At 36.4% G+C, this 24,143-nt stretch overlaps 1 pseudogene; it reads right to left on the minus strand.

Annotated features, from left to right (window-relative positions):
* Positions 1 to 14,616: 14,616 nt before the first annotated feature.
* Positions 14,617 to 19,085, minus strand: LOC149165548 (putative chloride channel-like protein CLC-g pseudogene; annotated as a pseudogene).
* Between the last annotated feature and the right edge of the window lie 5,058 nt (positions 19,086 to 24,143).

Raw genomic sequence — 24,143 nt, forward strand, 5'->3', positions numbered from 1 at the left:
GGACGGTTCACCTAGAAATGACCCTCCATGCTCTTTAAATAGAGATCATGGACCAATTGGGTGTTAAGCCACGAATCAAGTGTCAGTAATACCAAGGAGAGAATGAACCGTTAGATCACTACATATCGTGACCGTTGGATTGTAAGTTACAAAATGTACATAGTAAAGAAACACACTTTACCTAACTCTATACTAGACCAAGTTATACTTAACTATTTCCTATGTGTCGGAATATCCTAACATAATGACTATATTAACTCATAATAGATCCTAGAAGTCCTCAATGGGGACTTTGACCTAAAATATGATGACCTAAGCATGAAACCCATGCTTTAATAAGTCATAATAATACTAATAATAATAATAATACTTCTTTTATTTATTCTTTTAACAATTATATTACATGATGAGTCAAATACATTAACAAAGACCGAACCTAGTTACATTTTCTAACACTCCCTCTTAACTAGCTCGGTATTCATCATATATAAGTACAAAGAAAATCTTAACTATATGAACCATGAAGAATTTTAGGCACTGCAATGCCATGGAATAGATTCCTAACCAAGAAAATCTATCCACGTGTCTCTTAATAGTTTATGCACTTCAATTTTGTGGGCTAGATTCTTGACCAAGGTAATCTATCCAAGTGGCACTAACATGGACTCAAACTTTCAACCTCTCTAGGTACCATCAGGCTTACTTATTAACCATCACCCAAGGATCTAGGTGTGCTTCCAAGGTCAGAGATCTATGACCAGCACCAGCTTTACACCTTCGGAAGCTAGACATCAACACAAAGTGCCAACGAAATGTCCTCCCAGGAAATGCTTCACTCACAAAACCTGAACACTTCTTGATCCAATAGATCAAGAACAACAAATCTCTCTTGATCGAACTAATTTGTAACCAAAACGCTATTGAAATGTTCGAGAGATTTACTTGTATAAATACAACTCCAATCAATGATATACTTTCACGTGTACATGATCAAATACAAATCTTTTGGGGTATTTCAGACAAAAAATATTTCTTCTCAACGTAGTAGGACTATCAATCGAATCTTTAACAAAATATTCGCCAATCATTTATGTTCCTTTCCTACTTTACATGTAGAAGCATATCCTTCAAAATTCATTCTCCAATCAAGACTATCATATGCTTTCCCTCTTAACCAAGGAAATTTCTAGGCCCCGTCTAAATTTTAGGGAGATTTATTTTATTCAAGCTCCCTCTTAATCTAGGGAGGTCAACTTCTTCTTTTCGAGAACATAAATTTTTTCGTGGCTTCCAACCATCTCATGAGAGTTATTATTAAAATCACTATTCACATCATGCTTATCACATCAACTTTATTTTATGAACATCTTCACCATCTTCATGATTGTGTATGTCTACAACTTGGATAATACATACAACGAAAACTATAGAAGCATGAAGTTAGCCATATTAGAATAATGGAAGCATTTCAACTTTATATATATTAAATATGAAAATAAGAGACACATACTCTTTAATATCTTGCTAGGGAATTTGTTATAAACCCTAGAAAACTTCATCAAGGCTTATATAATGTCTTTCATTACATCTAGGGTTTCAATGTTTCATCCAATGGCCTGACAGACCCTGCTACAACGTATAGAAATCTATAGGACATGAATACAAGACAGAGCATAAATGACTGATAAATCATGAGACTTGATAAGAAGGATCACCACACTCTTCCCTTAATTGTTTGACATGAATTAGGTCTTGCATATGTTATCCTTTTAGTTACAAGTAAATACTTGAAATAACCATGACTATAACCATTCATATAACCATTCTTATAACCAACATTAAACCACGTAAATATAAATGAGATAAAAGAATTAAGACCACATAATAACAAGTACAAAAGAAAGAGAACTTAACTTTTATTAAACATAGGCAATAGCTGACCAAGTTTAGGACCTCCATGTACTAGTCAACCATAGAAATGGCTAAACCAAATATTTCTTTCAGCGAGTCACCCCTGTGCAATATTCCAAGCATGAATGTGGGATCTCATTGATAAACCAATTGAAAAATAAACAAGGGAACCTAGAGCTTAAACCACCTCCACCCTCACTAAATTGTGATCTCACCAAAACTAGCACCGAGATCATAGAACAAAACCGAGCTTTGAATTCCTCCAAACTCCATCACTATCCTTGAGGAATTTTTGTCTCTTTATCTCTTAGGATTTACCGCAATCCACAATGGATCACTAGGCCCTAAACTAAGGCACCAGTCTATGGGCTTTATGAAAAGCCACACTAGGTCACCAAGCCCTAACTCAGACTCGACCCTCAAGATTACCATCTATCGCACCAAAATCAGTATAAGGATCCCAAGGCCTTTTGGAATTTTCCTAAGGCCACCTCCGCCCTGAATTCTGAAACCATCTGATAATTCCAAATCTCAAAACTAGGAAAACAAATGCATCAGACCATGCCTATTTGGAAAAAGGAAAGGGAAGGATGAAAAATAAGTTTCATAACCTGACAAAGCCATTCCACCCACAATAAGATAACCATATACAACCATACAAATACATGCATGCCAAAACAGGGTAAGAAATCACACATGTAATATGTTACTCGTAATTATTGTTGCTGAAGTTGCTTGATCCTGATGTTCCTTGCTTGCTCTTTGCTTTGATTTCTTTCCCTTGTCCTTCCTTCTCTTTATTTTCCCCTCCTTCCTCCGAAGATAGAATGCTCCAAGAAAACTCTGTGTCCAAGAGTGAGAGAGAGAGAGAGATAATAATGAGAGAGCTCCAAAACAGATCTGACAAAAGGTTACAATTACAAACCCTGAGAAAAAGCTTGAGCCAAAAGCTTGCCAACTGATCCTCATAAGCCTTTTTATCAATGAGGCCTCTATTTTCTTCAACTTCCATTATTTTTGTCCTCACATTCAACCTCTAAACCTTGACCTTCCTATTCTCCTAATTCCCATTATTTGAATAAATAAATGTGCGAAAAATACATTTTTTCCTTTTTAATGCCTTATCCATTTCCTTTTTCCAATTTCCATTAGCAATAAACACATCCATTGATGTCCACTACGATATTTTTTCCCATGATTTAGCTTGGAATAAGTGTCCCTTGACCATGGTCTTATTTTTCCTTTATTAACTTTTATTACATGAACTTTTGAGCAGGGGTTATTACACAATATTTCTTCTACACCAACACTACATAAGAAGTGAAAGGACTCGAGTTACACCTGATATGCCCCAACCTCAACAACCCTTGTGTATATTTCTGAATATTTGAATGCCTCTATGCTCCACAAACTATTCATCAATAAAATTATGGGTTGCCCCACTGTCCACCAACATGGACACACATCGTCCTTGCATTACGCCTCTGATCTCTATAATTGCAAAATTGGGAATTTATGTGTCAAAATTTTAATTGGTTTATGACAGTGTAGCCATGAGCCTCTGTAAGAATCTATGTAGAAGAGATTATCGAGTTTTCTAGTAGTTCTTGGGAGCCACCATTAAAGTGAATGTTAAAATGTTCAATTTTAAAGATAATCAAGTGTACGCGACATTCGTTTTTAGAAGGTTCACACAATAAGGAAAAAGGACAAAAGACAAAAGAAGGATGACAATCATGGGTCACAAAGAAACACTGAAGAAAATTGAGAAAAGAAATAAAACTGAATAACCAAATTATTTCGAAGAGCTCATAGAGGTTCTCATCACTTTTGTGGCATCTGAAATACAAGTAGATGAAGTAGAATAATTTGGGATGAATGGATCAAGATAGATTTAGTAACACTTCCATCAACTCTTTTCAAAATTTATAAACATAAAATTTAGATTTCTAAATTATTAATATTTGACTCTCTTAGAAAAATATAACAAATTAGTTTAATTTTTAATTATATAATTTTCATATAATTATATATATAATTTTAATTATTCATATGAATAATTAGAAATTGAAATGGGCTCAAGTATGTTTGAAAATTGTTTTTACTTAAGAGTTTGTCTTCCACGGACATAAAGGAAAGTTGTTAACTCCTACAAACTACCAAACTACCAGCAGGTGACCTAACCTTCCTTAAATAAAGGTGATAGCCTAACTTTCCTTGAACAAGTGTGATGAGTGAATCTGCATTCAAAAATAACAACCAATAATAATTATCCAAATTTAACAATTAAATTATGATAAACAAGGCCGTCCAGTTGCTTTAAAATGTGTAAAAGTCTGCATCCAAAACATGTATTTATGAATATTTAAATAATTTTTTTTCTTAAAAGTTAAATGGGATATTGATATGAATTTTTAAGTGAATATTTTTGTATAAAAAATAAGCTAATTAAATGGAATATGGATTCCTATTAGAGTTTGATATGATTTTGAATTCAATGTTACTCACATATATATATATATATATATATAGACAATAATATATATATTATATATATAGCTAAATTATTTGTCTTTTATGGTCATTTTATTTTATCCATTAAGATAAATTATATTTCTTAATATAACTATGTTAGTGGAAGCCAATTTTTTAATCAAACACTTGATGAACACAACCATACAAAAAATTGTAAAAAGAGAAAAGGCTTGACATTGTATCTTTCCGAATGCCACGCATGAAAAGCACTAAAATTATTGAACCAATTGGCTCAGATCACACGTTAAAAGAAAAAGAGAAATTGTTATATAACATTTTGGAAAAAAGGCAATATGACAGCAACATTACTTTTGACCAATTTTTGGACTAATTACATTTGACCAAAATTAATTACATCATAGCAATACAAAATCAATTAGTAGCTAAATTAAACTAAGCTCCAAAAAAGCTAACTACTAGTTTCTTCAAAACTTCAATGAAATTCCCCCCGGATGCGGGTGCTTGAGGACATGGGATGGGCGATCACCAAAGGCCACCTGCCCGCCATGCGCAGAAGCGTTGTATTCACATGGGGGAAGTCACGGGATTGGAAATAAAAGCATACAAAAGAAGAGCATTAATGCTCCGTTCACCTCTGCACGCGAAGCTGGGCTAGGCTCCTCGGCTCCCATGAATGCCACAGTAATGGCGGGAGTGCCTCGAGGCAAAGTTGGGTGCATTATATATGGTTGCAACATGGGATTCACAACATGGATTCAGGCATTGTCCCATTTTTTTCTGCCGCCTCTGGTGCTGTTGGTCGCTCCAAGCATTTGCCTTTTGCTCCATTTCGCCATTAGGCATAGAGACTCTGTTGAGCCCTGCAGTCATGGTCCGGCCTCGACAGTGAATGCTCAGCCGTCGAGGCACCTCCTGAGGTGGGTCCTCGCGCCCTTCAGTCCACGAAGACTCTTCCCATCACTGCCATTGCCATTGCCCTCGTACTGAAGGAGCAACCTTCCTTTGGTGCAGCCAATTTTTGGATGCCATCGCTCCTGGGTCCTCTTCCTTGCCCTCCTTTGGCTCAGCAATATTCACATTCAACAGTTCTCTGAATCGTCCCCGGATCAGCGCCCATGTTTCGGTGCTCTTCATTGACGAGGCCAAAGATGAGGGCGATTCCAGCGCTCAACGAGAGACGATGGCAAGTGCTAGCTCCGCAAGAGCCATGGAGACACCCTCTGTAGATCCCATGAATGTATCGGAAAGGCCAATTGCTGGTTCCACGAGCGCTAGGGAGACGTTGATCAGCCAGAACGAGGACGTCAAGATGGAGCTCGTCCCGACAGCTACAGAGGAGGCTTAGGACTTGGCGGAATTCGGGTGGTGCAAGGTTGTGGAGGAGGCTCCTGAAGACTAATTGCAGCTTCTTCTCAGGTTTCCGCGGCCCGATAGTGAGGGCTTTTGGTCACTTCTGATGTTTTTGGCTATGTACTTGTGTCAAAGCTGTGGTGTAATTGTCTGTGTCAATGCTGTTGAGAAATTGTCTGTGTTCAGGTTCTGGGACTTTTTTCTTTGTGGTTGGGAAATTATTTTGGATCCCCTGTGTGGGATTAGATTGCTGGCTCCTCTGGCACCCCTGCGTGGGATAGCCTTTTGGTCTGGTCCTATGCTTTAAGAATATCTGAAGAAAAGGGCTTGGAAAAGGAGAAGGCTCATCTCCTAGATGTCTTTGTTAAAAATGGTTATAGTAGACACGTGGGTCAGAAAGCCTTCCTCAAGGCCCGAAAGGAGACTTCAGTCCATACAGATCCTAAAGACCAGGTCTTAGGGGTTCACCTACCTTACATCCAAGGGACCGCTAACAAGATTGCCAGGATTTTTGAGAAGCGCAATGTCCTCGCGAGCTTTAGACGTCTTAATACCATCCGTAGCTCCCTGATATTTGTAAAAGATCCTGTCGACCCTAAAGACATGAAGGGTGTCTATGTCATTCCGTGTTCTTGTGGGACACCATACATTGGTGAGACCGGTCGTTCTATTAATCAAAGGATTAATGAGCACTCGGCAGACTTGAAGCATGGAAGGGCAAGTCCTCAGCCTTTGCAGAGCATGCCGAGAAGACTAAACATCATGTTTGTATTGAAGAGACCCGTGTCATTGCAAATGTTGCGCAGTTTCACCATCGAAAATTTAGAGAAGCCCTTGAAATGGAGAAAAGGCCTAATAATAATAATGCGTATTATTAATATCTATATTAGACAATGGTCACTTAAAATTTGTGATTTACCATAAGATTAAGATGGTTAATATTAATGTATTATTAATGTCGGCCGAACCATGCATTGCCTTCTGCGCAAATTTGATTGAACCTTCAATTTAAATTGCATTCTCTGGAAGTTTTACATTGTTTAGAAACCCTCTATTATAGACAAAAAAAAAAAATTACGATCTAACCGTACATAATTTCGAAGGAAATGGAAGGCGCTCCTCCTATATTGGTATAGGACCCTCCCTCGCTCTTTATAAGTAATTCCATAGTTTGTAGGACAGCTTATGCTAAGCGCACTAAACCTTCGACCCTGGCCATTCTTTGTTCGCTATCACCACCGATTTTTAATTGAAGTAGGGTACCAGATTCCACAAATAGGCAACTTATTTCCAGTCTTCTGCACCTTCCCCACTTAGTTTTAGCAATCGTTTGTACAATAGTAAGCAAATTTGGCTGAATCGGGGAAAGTAACTAAAAAAATCGTCGTTCTTTTAAGATTGAGCTAAATTATGGGTATTATTTGATTCGTCCAAAACATCTCAACAATTTGCAATCAGTACGTGGAGGAGGGACCTCAATGAACATGTACTGCGAGAAGCCAGGTCAGATACGAATTGATATAGAAGTGCATATCTAAATGATCAAGTTGGAAACTAAGTAAAATATGCTAAAAGAGGGATCAAAACAGAAGTATTAATATTATAGATGAAAATAGGGATTAAAACAGAATCATTAATAATTTGAACTTTTTGGAAAGTAAATAGGGTATTTAGCATTATGGTAGATCGGTATGGAGGAAGCTAGTACGATTAAGCAATACAGTTTCATATGGGAGAATTTGGAGACGATATGTTAGATTTCATAACTTTCTAGGCTGGATATCAGTTAATTTTTATCATTTTTAGTTACCGAAAATCTTTGTCAAATATTAAATTTAAATTTAATTAAATAATTATAATTTTCACACAGTAGTCTTTATTATCTCTTATATCAATTATATTTTTTTTTCAAAATTTAATATCATTAAATTATTAATTATATTAAATTATTAATGATATAAAAACAGCACATTTTAGAAATTAATAAACTATCTACTATTTTTAACATGCTTGTAAAGACATTACTTAACACATATATTCACCCCTTTACACATACCTTCACCTCTCCTCTAATGCTTATGTCTATGTACCCCTCCTTGCCCATTACCTACCCATTGTTCTCCTCCTTACCCATTACCCATCCATTTTTAAGCTGAACTGTGTGCATAAATTGGTGAAGTCTAAAGGTGTGTGTATGATAGGGTAAAATGTAGACCTATGTGCACATTAAAATATGAGAAAAATGCTTAAGTTTGAGCTACCTATTATGCTCCTACCTACACACTACCCACCCATTTCTATGCTGAAGTTTGGAACTGTGTGTATAATATGGTGCAGTGTAATTGTGTGTGTGATAAGGAAAAATGTAGAGATATGTGCACATTAAAATATGAGAAAAATACTTTGGTTTGAATATTTATTTTTAATGTGGTCTCTTTATAGATTATTGTATTCAAGTAAGATACTTTATATTTTAGGATCGATTTTAAAAGCACGATGTTGTAATTTTGTTTTTTTTAAAGATGCTTACTTAATAATGAATAAAATGTATATTTGGTTAATTTTTTTTTGATAATAAGCAAAGATATAATATTAAAGGAAAGCAGTGAATGAGATTCAAAATAAAAATAAAAGAAAACTAACGTAATAGCTAATGTAGAGATAATTATGCTTGACCAATATTATATAATTTCATTGATATTCAATATGAATCTGAAATTAAATTTTATAAAATATGAATTTTCAATTATTTAATATCATTTTAAGGAATTTGAATCTTAAAATATTTGAATTTTAGTTCATGGTGCTTCATATACGTGGGTTTATATTTTATATGTTGTGATGTATATGTACATGTACATTTATTTATTTATTTTCCATATAAATATGTATATATTATTTTTTTGGTCATTTAATAGTATATGACAATATCTTGGATGGTAGAAAATAATACAATCAACTATAGAAAATAATACAATCAACTATGGATGGTGGGATATTTTTTTATAATTTTAAATTAATAAAAATAAATTATTTGTTTTATTTAATTAATAACCAAATCATTATTTTTCTTATTAACAATTTTTTTTTTGTTAAGGTCAATTTTTATTTTGTTAAATCTTTTTAACTATTGTTATTAATATAGAGTAAAATTATCAATATGTTTTAGTTCAAAAATGTAAATTGAAATTTACTTTAAAGATGCTTTTTATTTGTAAATATTTCTTAATTTATGTTATTTTGAAGTTATGTGACTTGGAGTACTTGTTAGGAAAAATTAGTGATCTAATGAAAATAATATAAATGATGAATAAGTAATAAATGTGTGATGAAATTATTATGGAATGCTTACATAAGATAAAGAATGAATTTTGTGAATACTAGTGAAATATGGAATAAAACTTAGTGTGGAATAATCATTTTCTAATTAGATTACAATATTACATATGCTTGCATTTTCATAAACAAATAGCTAGCCGTGATAGAAATTTATATGGTGTAATACAATCATGGAATATTGTTTCAAAATGTGAATTACATATATATATGGGTGGCATTTATGTGAGAATAACATGGTAAAATGTGTCAAGTCACCTACTCCTTAATGATTGGACAAAAATGTGTAGATATTTAAATATAGAAATTTCAATAGTTAGAATGGGAAGAGACCATAGAATTTGAATCCCAAATGTCACCCCACTTCACCTATATAACGATGCTTACATTAATGAAAATCCTGCTATTGAGGGTTACCTTCCTAGCCTGAGAGGATATCAGAGCACATGTCACAAAATTGGGCATTTTCCTCTTCTTTGTAACTCCTATTTGCCACTCTTATTAACATCTTTTTGTTCTCTACCTAACATCTCTATGTATTGCATCTCTCTTCATGACATCTTACTGTTCTCTACTTGAAATGGTATCATTTGGTTGTAGCTTCCAAGGTTTCAAGCATAGTCAAAGGGCGCTACCATTGCAAGTGATCATGGATTTCTCTAGTTAGTTCTATATGGTTTCTCTCTCTCTCTCTCTCTCTCTCTCTCTCTCTCTCTCTCTCTCTCTCTATATATATATATATATATATATATATATATATATATATATATATATATATATATATATATATATATATATATTAGTTTCATTCTTCTCGTTGGATAGTTTGTCCATTATATTTTCTATGTTAGTGAAACCTTCATGAAGTTTTTTGTTAGTGGTCAATCTACATCATTTTTAAACATTTAGGAATCCCTTGTTTCATACTTGACATTCATTTTATCTACTGACTATAGAAAATTGGTTATAAAATGTATTCTATTGAATATGAGATCAAGTGCTTACACTTCCTTTTTCATTTGGGAATTTGGCATTGATTATTGGGTGACCTAGAAGAAGGAAAGGTTTGTATCGTCATTTTGTTTCTTCCCTCTGTGAATAGCATAATAGTCATACAACATTCACGTTGTGAATATTCAATACTAATCTAATGGGAATTCTCATATTGGCCCATGACTTTAGGATGGGCACTACTTGGGAAACCTTGTTTGAGCTAGTTTGGTCCTATTCTTGCATTCCATACTTATTACATCCATGTTTACATTTTGATCGCTATACTCCACCTCCAATCTCTGGGTCCACATGCCATATGTCTATTGTGTCCTAGCACACCCCCCCTTGTCCACATGTTTAGGTTGGGCTTTGAAATGTTGCCTGGGAGGTCGATGCAGCTAAAAGAAAAGTAAAAAGCATATCATAGCCACAAGAAATAAATGAAATAAAGAGAATATTATAAAATTAAAAAGATGGATGATACATTAAGATTAACACATGAGAAAAATCCAAGCATTAGATCTACCCTTTACCACTAAGGCCATCACTGAGTTCTTAGGACCAATTTATCTCTACCACATCATAAAATAAACCCGTGCATGTCCCAAACCTTAGTAGGCTATGAAATTCCCCTCGAATAATGGGGTGATCCACTGCTACACATCATTCACAACATGCTCTCATTTATTAAAGCCTTGAGTAGTAATAAAAAGAAAAAATAAATAAAAGGAAAAAGGAAATAAAAGGGGTGGAAAAATAAAGGCCAAGGTATCTCATGCATCCACATTTTCTCCCCTCACTTATGTACACCTAAAATATGGATTTCCTAATCATTTCTATGCATTTGATCATGGAATATGGTCATAAGGTCCAAGGAAAATTTTAAGGATAGAAAATTTTCTTGAAATTTAGAAACATTGGCGAATATCACTAATCCCTAATATGCAAACTATAAAATGTTTATTGATATAAATGTAAAATTATTCAAATTTATAATGATTTTATATATAACCTCTATATAATGTTGGCGATTTTTAAGGTAAAAAAATTTTATATTCTAAAATTTGGGCGAATCGTCTTTTATAAAATTGGAAATTAGCGAATCATTTTTATGGAAAAATCATGGAAAATTAGCCCACTGGGCGAACATTAGCCCCTAAAATTTTCCATGATAAGGTCACTTGTCACCTATATTCCACCATTACTCACTAAAACCCATTGATTGAGGGATGTAGCAAGGGTATTTATTTTCCCTTGGAGGATGGGAACACCTAATATGATTTCCCATTATCCACTCCTACCTAGGGAGGTCACACTATTATGTGATCAAAGGCCCAAATTTGGAAGGGAAGCCCCATATGAAGTATCAATTTATCCTTGAATAGCAATATTGGTCCACTTAGATGCATTAATGATTATTGTACCTAATGGTGAAGAAGCAACACTAGATATTGTTTGTGATTTCAATATGGTTTTCATCATGGATTGGGAAACTAAATTGGGGCCCAAATCCACTAGAGGAACATTATGACACACAATAGGAGAAATGTTGAGAGCTACGAGAATCCTACAACTTGCACACCACCATTTCATTCCATGAGAATTTATAGCACCCCCAAGAGTGTACAATTTTTCCCACATTATTGGTGAAACAATGCACTTGAGGAAACATGCCCCAATTGACTTAGTAGTCTACGCATAGTTTAGCAGTTGATCCAATGATCAGATTAGGTTTGTCTCACCCTTCAATACATGGTGAGGATAACAACATCCTTAGAGCCATCAAAATTAGAGAAAAATTAGGGTATTCTATCATTAGAAAACCCATGAGACCCATTTTGTGTCCCAAACATAAAACTGTTGTCCAAATGATGATTTGAATGGTAATATTGGGGCCAACCCATAGATCATGATTTTTGGAGCCATCTACACTTATTTGGCACTAGATGGGCCAAACGCATTCCTCCAAGTGGCCTATGCATCAATGATTTCAACATTTCTTCCTCTTTTTTGGTGATTTATCTTGTTTGACATTAGTTTCTAGGTCAACTTGTGACCTAGAGTGTGTTTTACACACTATTTTTTTGTTTTATGTGGATTTTAGCCAGAATTTGGTTTAGTAGCTCATGTATGTTTGTGATCATTTATCTATGATGAAATCATCATCAAACCAGTGAATTTTAGACCTCTTAGAGAGTTTACACTTATTTCTTGTGGCTAATTTTGGGGATACTTGGATGAGTTTTGATATATAGAGAGGCTAATTTTCACATTTTTTAGATCTATTTCTAAGTAACAATGTAAACTTTGAAACGGGAACTGATACTGTTACCCGTTTTGTAGAGGTGGCAAAAAAATGACACGATTTTCAAAAGTGGTGATGCAGAATACACATGTTTTTTTTAGAACATGGTTTTTGGAACTTTAATTTTTTTCATGTGCATTAAGTTTTAGAATGGTAGTGAATGGTAGTGATTTTCATCCTGATTTTAAAAAGTGAGTATTCTGCATCACACCCTTTTTTTAAAAGACCTTTTTTTGACTTTAAATTTTCTAGTGTGTGAAATGTAACAAATTATTTTCTAAATTTGATAGTTTTTGAAGTCGTCATTTTATTCATATTTTCTTGTTCTCTATCTTAATTTTTTTTTTTTTTTTTTAAGTGGGGTTTTTATTGTTTTGCGTTTTTAAATTAGAAAGTCGATAGTTTGAATTTTAGATAATCTACATATTTATACATCCTTAATTAATTTTTCAATCCACATGAAATAATTGTCTCTAAAAAACAACATTTTTTAAAAATGGACATAAAAAGAACCATTTTTAACATAAATGTAACAAAAAAACTAAACGTTTTGATAATTTTTTGCCAGAATTAACATGTCAAAATCACAATTTTTATACAAAAATATTAACTAAGAATGGTCAAATAATATTTTTTTTTTATGAATTTCATGTCAGAGATACCATGAGAATCACCATCCTCTCTCAGTTGAGCACTTCTAATGGAAAGACTCGAGGATTTGCCAAATTCCCAACATGATCTGTAGGGAAGCTGATCGAATGAATTTTGACAATATAGAAGTTTTTTCATGATTTATGAATACCTTAATAATTATACTTTATTCCTAAATCACCAAACCTTATTATTGATGCATACCTTAATAAATCATACCGATGCTTTATTTTTACTATAATAATTCGATAATCTATATACTAAAACCATTCAGTAAAAGATTACTTGCGCAAAAGAAACATAAGAAATAAACTACATTAATTTCTCAAAAGCAACCACAAAATTAAAGTGTGAAACAATGATTAAACTAAACCTTATTATTGATGAATACCTTAATAAATCATACCAATGCTCTATTTTTACTATAATGATAGGATAATCTATATACTAAAACCATTCAGTAAAAAATTACTTGCAAAAGAAACATAAGAAATAAACTACATTAATTTCTCAAAAGAAACCACAAAATTAATGTGTGAAACAATGATTAAACTAAACATTTGAAAAGGATTTCTCATAACAAGCAATTTACTGATGTCGAGGATCTATGTCTTCTAATAGTTTAGGGTCAACCTAACAAATTGTGCCCATACGATAATCGATTATGACCTTTACCTTAATATCCAATTGTATAAGATTATTGAGTTGACAATATAGAAGTTGGTCTGTAGGGAAATTTATATTTGCTGTGAGTTCATCTGGATGGATAGCCAAACAACACAGCCCCCTCTCATGTTTTTTTTTAAGAGCAGCCGCTGATATGTTTCTATGTGGGCTCATAAGCAGTTAAGCAACTCAATATCGTGATAATTACCGTACTATTCCAGTTGGAATCTTCAAATAGAAATGATAATATAGGTAGAGATTTGCCAAAAACAATAATCATACCGATGCTTTATTTTTACTATAATGATTGGATAATCTATATACTAAAACCATTCAGTAAAAAATTACTTGCGCAAAAGAAACATAAGAAATAAACTACATTAATTTCTCAAAAGAAACCACAAAATTAAAGTGTGAAACAATGATTAAACTAAACATTTCAAAAGGATTTCTCATAACAAGAAATTTACTGATGTCGAGGATCTGTGTCTTCTAATAGTTTAGGGTCAACCTAACAATTCCCCAGTGTGTGTTTCAACCAATGTATTGCCACCGCCTAAGCCAAGAGAAATCCAATTCGTCTCAACAACATCATCAGAAGTAATACAAGGCTCCCTTCGTTCCCTTGTATCAACCTGAATAGATTCTCAATCTGGTTGGGGTGGAAGAAAGAACTGCAACGACACATTTTCAGATTCAATATCTCTTGAGTTATCATTTTGATCATCACTAGCCGATGTATTCAAATAACCTGGAGAGCAATCCAAGGGCGGTCTATATTCAGAAATTCTCGACCCAAATAACATGTTCTCTTACTGTTGTTGATCCATACTATATGTATTGAAAGGCGTAGGATGTACTGTAGAGATCCTACGCCTTTCAATAACAGCAAGAAATGTACATCCCTCTAAATCATCATGATCCCAGATTCGCTCAGCATTGGCATCATTTTAAGTGTTTTATTGAGCAAGTCAAATATAATGCTTACCAGGAATTCACGTCCCTCCATGAATGATTCTCATTTCGAAGGGTCTTGGTTCCCGATAATCTTGGTTGAAAATTTCATGATCCATTGGACAAAAAGTGAGGATAGAACTTCACTGGATTGCTGTCAAAATGTTAATGCTAACATTGCAAACCAGAATAAGTGGTGGCAAGGCTCCATAACTACAAATAAACCAATTTTTAGGGCCTTGACATCAGAAAAGTAATAAGCATTTAGACATGTCCAAAACAATTGATTGGACAACGAAAGAATAATAAGAATATTATATTAACAGTTGACATCTGATCCAAAACAAACCCTCCAAAAAAACCAATTTCTTCCTACAAATGATCTTTAATCCACTAGTTAGTCTAAAGCCTATGAAGAAAAGATCTCAAACAGACTTCAGAACCATATTTTTACTATTGGAAGTGTTTTCATAATGCCAGTGAAAGCTGATAATCGAATGCGTAACCTCTTCCATCGATTTTGTTTCAAGTCAGGATACATTTCCAAAATGTACTCAGGCATAAAGTCATGCCAGGGTAATATGCCAACTATAGGAGGTCTCTACAAAACCACATAAATTGGGAATAAGGTAAGAGAATAATCCACTTAAACCATGTACAAACAGTACAAAAATATAGAAATATGTTTACCCCAGAATACTTAGGGACCACACAAAGGTGGTGCAATCCAACTTGTCGAAAAAGAATTTGTGCCTTGGCCAATGACATCGTCTCCACAATAGTATACGGAGAGGTATTTGCAAATGGATGTAAATCGATAAACATTTCCGCTTCATCCACACTTATCTCTATCGCTTCAATGTTGAGGCCTTTACCTGATCCAGGCTTTGCAAAGTCTACCAAAGAGAACTGCTTAAAAAAATCTTCACTAGCCAAATCCCTCGAGAGTAGAAATAGTTTCTTCTTCAACAAAACAAGTAAATGTGAATGCAACACAAGACCATATAAAATAGGTGCCTCTGAGAAAGGAGGTTCATCTATCACAGGAAAACCATTGTGTTTACAGCTCTTCAAGACCTGCATAATGTTATCAACCTTTTCTATTCCAGAAAAGGTCACCAATGGGCCTCTAACAACATCAACTGCACTCAAATTCCGCATATAAGGTTCTGCATGTGGTTCAAGGAATGGCAAGCCCTTGAGGCGAACAATTTGGTCATAAACACCACTGTTAAATGCATCGGCCACAGTCTTCGATATTAACAATACCAGCATAACAAGAGGAAGCATCAACAAATTATTTGTCAATTCCAAAAGAATTACACATAGTGAAACTGTCATCCTCATTGAACCCCCAAGGAAAGAAGCTACTCCAAGAACAGCAAAAAGTCCTTGATCCAGGTCTGTAAATGATCCTAGCAAGATGCCAACAAATCGACCATAAGAGGCACCAGTTAAAATAACAGGTATGAATAGACCTGATGGTACTGCAATCCCATATGAAAAGATTGCAAGAACATATACTACACAAAAGAACAGAAGTATTGATGACACATGAAACTCAGACTTTGTGCAGCGCCACCCACGGGCCGCCCCGCCCCGCCCGACCGGTGGCGGGTCGATTCTGGGAATCGACCCGTACCGGCTTCGGAGCTTGTGAGCTCTAGTTCACAAATTGAATCGACCCGCCGTCGGTCGGGCGGGGCGGGGCGGCGCGGCAGCGCCACCCACGGGCCGCCCCGCCCCGCCCGACCGGCGGCGGGTCGATTCCGGGAATCGACCCGTACCAGCTTCGGAGCTTGTGAGCTCTAGTTCACAAATTGAATCGACCCGCCGCCGGTCGGGCGGGGCGGGGTGGCTCGGGGGTGGCGCTGCCGCGCGCAGCGCCACCCACGGGCCGCCCCGCCCCGCCCGACCGGCGGCGGGTCGATTCCGGGAATCGACCCGTACCAGCTTCGGAGCTTGTGAGCTCTAGTTCACAAATTCTGGTTAATCTGTCCAAAAAAATTGAAAATTTTGCCCCGGAAGCACATGTAAAACTAGAGCCTATGACACAAGGAGATGTAACATTGAGATAATGTTACGGTGGTCGACTGTTCCTACCAGTTCACAGTGAATATTGGAGTGCGCAGCTAAGCAAACCTATTTTGCGCCACCTCGTAATTATTTAACAAATTCCACAAAATTCGAATTCCAACTTGATACCGAATTCGAGTTCCAACTTAGTAACTATGACTTGAAGAGGTATTAGGGTGACTTATCATTTTCATTCCACTTGGAATATTTCGTTCCAGCACTCGGATGCTTTTTGTATGTTTCATGTATAAAGCGAAGAGTGCTTGCATTCGTGGCAATTTTGAGGCCATCAAGTGGAAACATAAGTAAAATACTTGCAATCAGATAAATCATGTGTTCATTTCTCAGCCTTTTTTGCATTACAAGCTTTCAGGAGTATGCTATGCGTTGTCTTATTTGTAAAATTCAGGGTGACATGGATTCTGGTGCATATGATAAAACCAATCATTTTAGTGTGACAGGCGAATATTTTAATCGACGTGGACCATTATCCAAAGCCTTGGCAAAAAGGAAATCAGGGATAAAGATAACGAGGTATCAGACATAATTGGAAAATATATCACAGCTGTGGATTAGACTGATGGGAATATACAAATGTGAGACGAATAGCATTCACATGATCACATTCATTCACTAAGCAAACATAAGTCTCACAGTATTTGAGCATCAGTTACATTGACCATGATACGTGGATTAGATAGATGCCGTCTCTTTACGTATTTTCTACACTAAGCAACGCATTTGAGGTTTCTTATTAACTCCGTTTTGAGATATTGTTCTATCAAGGAAAATAAAAGTAACTGCAATTTGATGATGCTAAGCGTTTTCCGCTTCATAGTAATATTGATATTTTTTTTTCTCGGTAAAGGATAATCTATTATATTAAAAAAGTGGAAAAAATATTTATAGAGAGGATTTAACCTCTGAGAGTGCCTCAGCAACCCTCTCACAAAAAAACCATGTCAATCTCTGAGAGTGCCTCAGCAACCCTCTCACAAAAAAACCATGTTAATCTGTCACTGGAATTACATGCAGGAACTTCATCAAAACTTGTCAGCAACATTTGAAGATTTCCACCAGAAGAAAAAGAGTAAGGTGCCAACTAGACTTAAAGCTGTGAAGCTTCGGGCTCGCAGTAGTCCCGCTGCTAGAGATCCCAAAAAGCATAGTCAAAAAACAAAATTTGAAGACTGTTGGGTTACGCCTTCGGAGGCGCTCCTTGAAACTTGTCATAATCTTTGGGAGGGCCTGGCAGCAAGTCAAGCATGACCCCTTCTCCAATTTCTTCCATTTTAACTCCCAGAGGGAGCACCGGGTACAAATAGGTAGCATACTTGTCTGCGGGATCACAGGGAATTATGTTTTCTGGAGGAGGAATCTCCTTCTCTCCAACATCGCCCTGCTCTTCCTCCTCCTGTATCATAGCATCCACCTTGAGAGTCACATCCCCCGAGCCGCTCCTGGTTGCTCTGTCTACCTGAGAGGGATTCTACTTCCCGGAGTCAGCTTCAGAGCTGACCTTCACCTCATCCTCCTCAGAAAAAATCACAGTTATGAGAGCTGAGATGAGCGGCTAGTTTCGATTGCTCTTGAATGTAAAACAAGCCGTGTGCAACAAGTTATTGAGAGAATCCCCTGATTCCTCGGACTGAGAGGAGCCGGGTGAGGCCATAGCAATTGGAGTTACACAAGGCGATGCTGGTCTCCCCAAGACACCGCCCCGTTTAGGAGTTCCTCTTAATCTGGGGGCCATGACTAGGATAAACCACGACTACCTATTAAACAAAGAATTCAGAAAAAGACTGTAACAAAACCGACTTACACAGATATGAAGGGAGGACTGAATTTTAAACTTCACCATCCCGACACCCTGAATGCTGGATGTATGGCTGATATTCGACTCATTCCTCTGCACCACCGATGGAGCCTTATTCCCCGCTGCTTCACCTTTTCCTTGGACAGAAATCAGCTTACAAACCACGGAAATCGGCTTACAGACCACAGAAATCCACTTACAGACCACAAAAATCAGCTTACATACCACAGAAATCGGCTTACAGACCACAGAGGGGATACTCGGCCATGAAAAGAGACTTAAAAAGTTCCTGACTGACTCATTATTAAAGACATCCCCAACCTGAACACACAGCAACAGCACATCCGTCCTTAATGCATGCAGAAGGGAATAAGTATAACAGGATGGCGACAGAGTCTGAGACCAGAACCGACCCTTACCACTGCTACCCGAAAACAGGACTCCCCACAGATATAAACACATATCGAATAATCCAGAACAAAGCAGATCCGAATTTACCAGAACAGGTAGAGCTTCGAGGACGCTCGCCATATTAATTTCACCAACCCTCTGCCCGGACAGCGTACCTTCATTGATTACCCAGAATGAATTTCACGGCCTCTTTTAATGGTGATTGAGCTTGCTAGCTGTGTCCCTGTTTAAATTTCAAGTTTATATATTATTATCAAAACACACTTTAAGCGGTCCAAGCAATTTATGTTCTTCCCACTATATATAGCAAAGTTGACAATGAATACAAATTTGATTACACCACCCTTTGCAATCCTCCTCAACCTGAACAATCAATCCTCCTCAACTTGAAACAATCAATCAATAAAAAGTCGAGTCTATAGTGACTTTAAGAAATTGAATCAAGTGAACCATGGATGTATTTAAGGAATTGGTGAAGTCTAATTGAAGTTGGGAACGAAGATTCCATGCTTTTCCACGGTTTTATATCTCAGAAGTTGTCGGTCTAGTTAGCCATTCACCTCCCTTTAGAATAAGCCTATTCACCTCCCTTTGCAATAATGAATTCAATGAATTAGATTGAGTGACTAAACGATGAACTTGAGCAATTAGTCAAGTCTAACAAACCTTGCGATGAAAGTTCTCAGCCTTTTGAGTGGTTTGATTTCTCAGCAATTGTTGGTTTGGTAACGTTTTCGACCTGAATATACTTATTCACCTCCTTATAGTTCTCTTTGCCCTACCTTTGGTGTTACCATTATTAGATCATCCCACATTTTATATTATATATGCCTTCATATTTCATTTAGCCTCAAGTGATAAAGGTGAGGATTACTTTCTATCAATAATCCTCACTTTTCATTACACTACAGTTTTATTGATTGAAGTGGTGAGAGGCTCCATCATCAATAGTTGAATTATTATTGTCAAAGACAGGGCATGAAGACACGTAGTTGGTTTCTCTTGTTATTCGTTTTTAGCAGTAGCAATGGTATTGAATGACGGTGTAGTCGATGCAGGTAGAATCTTCAAAAGGAGGAATATTGCAACAACCCACGCTAATAAAAATCCATGTAATATTAGGATTGGATAAGTTCTTTAGTGATGCATACGCCCTTTGGTTGGAAGTCCTCACATGTATAGTGTATTTCAAGACCATATTACACTTCATGGGCTCTTAAAGATTATTGTAATATATTGTATTTTATTATATGATACTGTGAAGGATGCCTCTTAGGTCAGCAATGGTCCAAGTAGCATGTTTTTGAAAAATTAATTGTATATATTAAATTTGTTATTTATTATGTGAATGTTTGAGCAACGATATCTATATTTGGTCGAGCTCTATTATTTTGTCTGTACTCCAATTATATATAATTAGCATTATAGTTTTGATGAAAATTTTAAGGTGACGTTAGGTTGCCTTAGCATCCCCGACTATAGGTTTCAAAGGTGGACGTCAGCTTGTATGTGCGATACAACGGACAGAGAGACAGTACGCGACAGAGAGACTCGACAAAGTGAAAAGACGCAGACATTCTCCATTGACGGGCAGCTTGGGTTTTACCAATTCCACGCATCAAATGATGATCCACATTACCAATTCCACGCAGCGGCACCCGCAGACCGCCCCGCCCCGCCGGACCGGCGGAGGGTCGATTCCAGTATCAACACTTTCGTTCTGAAGCTATATTTTGCAGGAAAATTTCGTAGAAAATTTCGTAGTCACTGCCATTTTTAAAACAGCCGCAAAATAGACCCCTAAAAAAATAAATCATTATTCCAGTATCAACACTTTCGTTCTGAAGCTATATTTTGCAAGAAAATTTCGTAGTCACTGCCATTTTTAAAACAGCCGCAAAATTGACACCTAAAAAAAAAACATCGTTCCAGTATACACACTTTTCGTTTTGAGCACTATTTTTGTGGTTTTTTTGGGGCTTTTGGGCCAGAGTTCCCGTTTTGAGTTTATAGTTCCCGTTTCAAAGTTTACATTGTTAAGTATAATGGAAAGATATGCTGCATATTATCTTGTAAGTGATATCTGTCATTGAAAATATTTTCTCTCAATTCTTGATGCATGAAACTATTGGTTTTGGGTTGAAATTTTGTGACCTAATTTGTTGAAGATCAATTTATTGAATAATATATAGATGAATGTTTGTGGTGAAGTAAAATTATAAGTGCAGACACAAACGAATTCCTCTAGCTCAATAATGGGTCTAGCTACAATAGATACATTCTATGGAAGATTTCCCTATGTTAGAATCAATCAAGAGGGTCTACCTCTTGGTCACTTATCCTGGTTGATGATGTCCTCGCTTGCTCGCTCCAACTATCTCTCACTTCCTTCTTCAAGTTCCTGAGAAAAGTAAACAACAACATACAACAAACATAATACTAGACAAACTGCAATTTAACTTACTTAACAAGTCAAGAAACATTAAGCCATGGATATGTAATATTACAAAACATGTAGGAAATCAATCGATAGTTGTATATATTAATATCAAAGAGAGATTACAACCATTCATCTTGACGTTACAGTCTTCCTCTAACAAGACCAGGCTCCCACACACTTCTACTAGCATTCCATGATGACTACAAACAACAATAGTTTTATATCTCTTCCCTTTAGGCTTCACTCCAAACCAAAACACACTTCTCCCTAACATAACTAGATAGCTACATCTAGTAATATCTTTCTTGTCTACTCCAAACCAAAATAGCATCAACTCTCAACCAAAACTATGACTGCAACTAGTTTTTCATTAGGAAGAAGGGAGGTTTATATAGGAAACGTGGATGGGGGACGGATCCTCTGCTCATGGGAGAAGGACTTATCCCTTGAGGTAGTTCCATAATTATAGGGGAAAGAAGCCCAAACTATCATCCTCGACCCAATCCAGCCAAACCATTTACCAGACTTCCGTTATGGAGCTTCTAGAGCTGGAAGCTTTGGCTCTAATTTAAAAAACATTCCATAACATGACCATCGTGATTGGAACACAATTCAATCACTCCGGTTGGCGAGAGGAGTAGTGATAATCTATACACATCGGTGTGGGGGAGACAATGGCCATTAGTGTCGGTCTTGTAAACTAGGCAAAACAAAAGTTTCAGGGGAAATGGTGCAAAAGGAATTTATATCCTCATGAAGAGGGACACAATGATAGTTCCTTCATGAAGGCAAAGCACGCGGGGTTCATTGTAGAGGTCCTCCAGGATCAAGGAATGGGGAGTATAGGGATAGTGACAAAATGTTGTCTAACAGATGCCCCCTAAAGCATGAAGGCCAAGCTGGAGTGAGGGATGAAATGCTTTATAAATCATTGTGGGGAACTGTAGTCTATCATTGGAAAACCTGCAAGAAAGTACTAATAAATATACATAAACTGAGATCTCTAAGAAATGATACATGAGTTGTGGCATGGATGCAGCCATTCATCAAGGAGGATCATAACGAAACCAAGGTATGGATGCATCCATCCAATAATGAGAAGGATCATATATGATAAAGCATGGTCTGGTCACAGCCAGTCATCTGAGAGAGACATGCATATCATCAAAACTATGTCACACAACTTCGTAACCTGGACTTCTGTGATCTGACTCTAGGGTCTTGCGCTCCAACACAACCCGATCAAAGTACATATCCTAGCATGCGAATAGATTTGTTGACATCGAACATGCTAGAAATTTACTTGATTACCAATCAATGATGTAATTTGTTAATAAGCGTGGTAGAAACCACCAATAATGACAATGGTCCTCAAGGAACTATCATCACAATTCATGGAATGTGAATAGAGGAGCTGAAGTCAAACACCCATGAAATCACTCAATCGAAACATAATGATGTGAACTTGGTGTCGAGTTCGAAGAACTTAGCATTAGGGCATGCAAGCTCTAAGGTATTGGAGGGGAGTCTCTCTATCAACTTCCCGGATAATGAGTTGAATTCGATGGAAAGTGACCATGTCAAAGGCGGGCCATAATGAATCCCACATCATCGACGTGAGATGAGAGGATGCAAAATGATTTTGGATGATACAGAGAATTAGAAGTAAGTGTAGTTGCAGAAGGACAACTCTTGACGATGTCGGCGACACAACTGGAAGTTTGGCAGCTTTTGGATCCATGGGATCAGTCATCATTATGACATGGTAGAGATCAAATGGAAGGAAAAAATAAACGACCCAAACCCAAGAAGGTCAATGATACAAAGGAGGATGACCCAACCCAACATGAAGCAAAGAGTGTCATGTTAAAGAGAAAGCTACTAACATGACTTATAGATTTCCAAAATTTCCACCACCATTTCTGGTAGTTACCCCAATTATTTTTTAATCGCAATCTTGAAGGGTATAGCATATGCTTACACTGTAATTTTGTCCTTCGTACGAATCTGGCCTATTAAATTTAATGAGCCTTTGGAGGAGAAGCTCATGTTTTTCATGGTGACGAATCCGACGTCGTTTAATATTTTAACGAGTTCGACAAAGGTGTAACTCGATATCTTTTCATGTTTAATGAGTTTGACAAGACACAGAAAAGAAAACTCCACATGGTACCTTCTTGTACATTTGTGTCTCTCGATCCCAAAAAGGTAGAAAAGAATACCTGAGAGAACCACTTGACCATTTGAGTGAAGCAGTACCTTTTTCGTAAATAGTGCCTCCCAGCTCGAAAAAGGGGTAAACTTATACTCAGCACACAATATTTTTCATCTATCAATGAGTTCGAAACGACAAGGTCTTGGCCATATTTTCACTTTTAAAGGGTAGGAAAAGAGCTGAAAGCGGATGCCCCATTTTTATTCTCTTTAACAAGTCAAAAGGGAAAAATACTCAGAAATATTTTCATTATGAGTTTAACCAATCGAGAAAAGAGTTGAAATGTGACTTGACTTGGAGGAACGAGTGGTATAAAGGGTAGCAATTGGTTCCGACAATGGAGGAACTACTCAACACATGTAATGGTCAAGCGGCTGGCTAACAAAGCCACTCATCACTGTGGTCCCTCAAGAAAGGAAAGACAGCCAAGTGAAAGCATATGATCATCCAAAGAGATGGTGGTATTGGAATGAAACAATCGAGGTTCATCTATCAAAAATTAGCTGATAAAAACGGAAATCAC

This window comes from Pinus tabuliformis, chromosome 5_1 (genome assembly GCF_031772625.1).
Source record: "Pinus tabuliformis cultivar Carrire ecotype Pingquan chromosome 5_1, CPIR1, whole genome shotgun sequence".
NCBI classification, from domain to species: Eukaryota; Viridiplantae; Streptophyta; class Pinopsida; order Pinales; family Pinaceae; genus Pinus; species Pinus tabuliformis.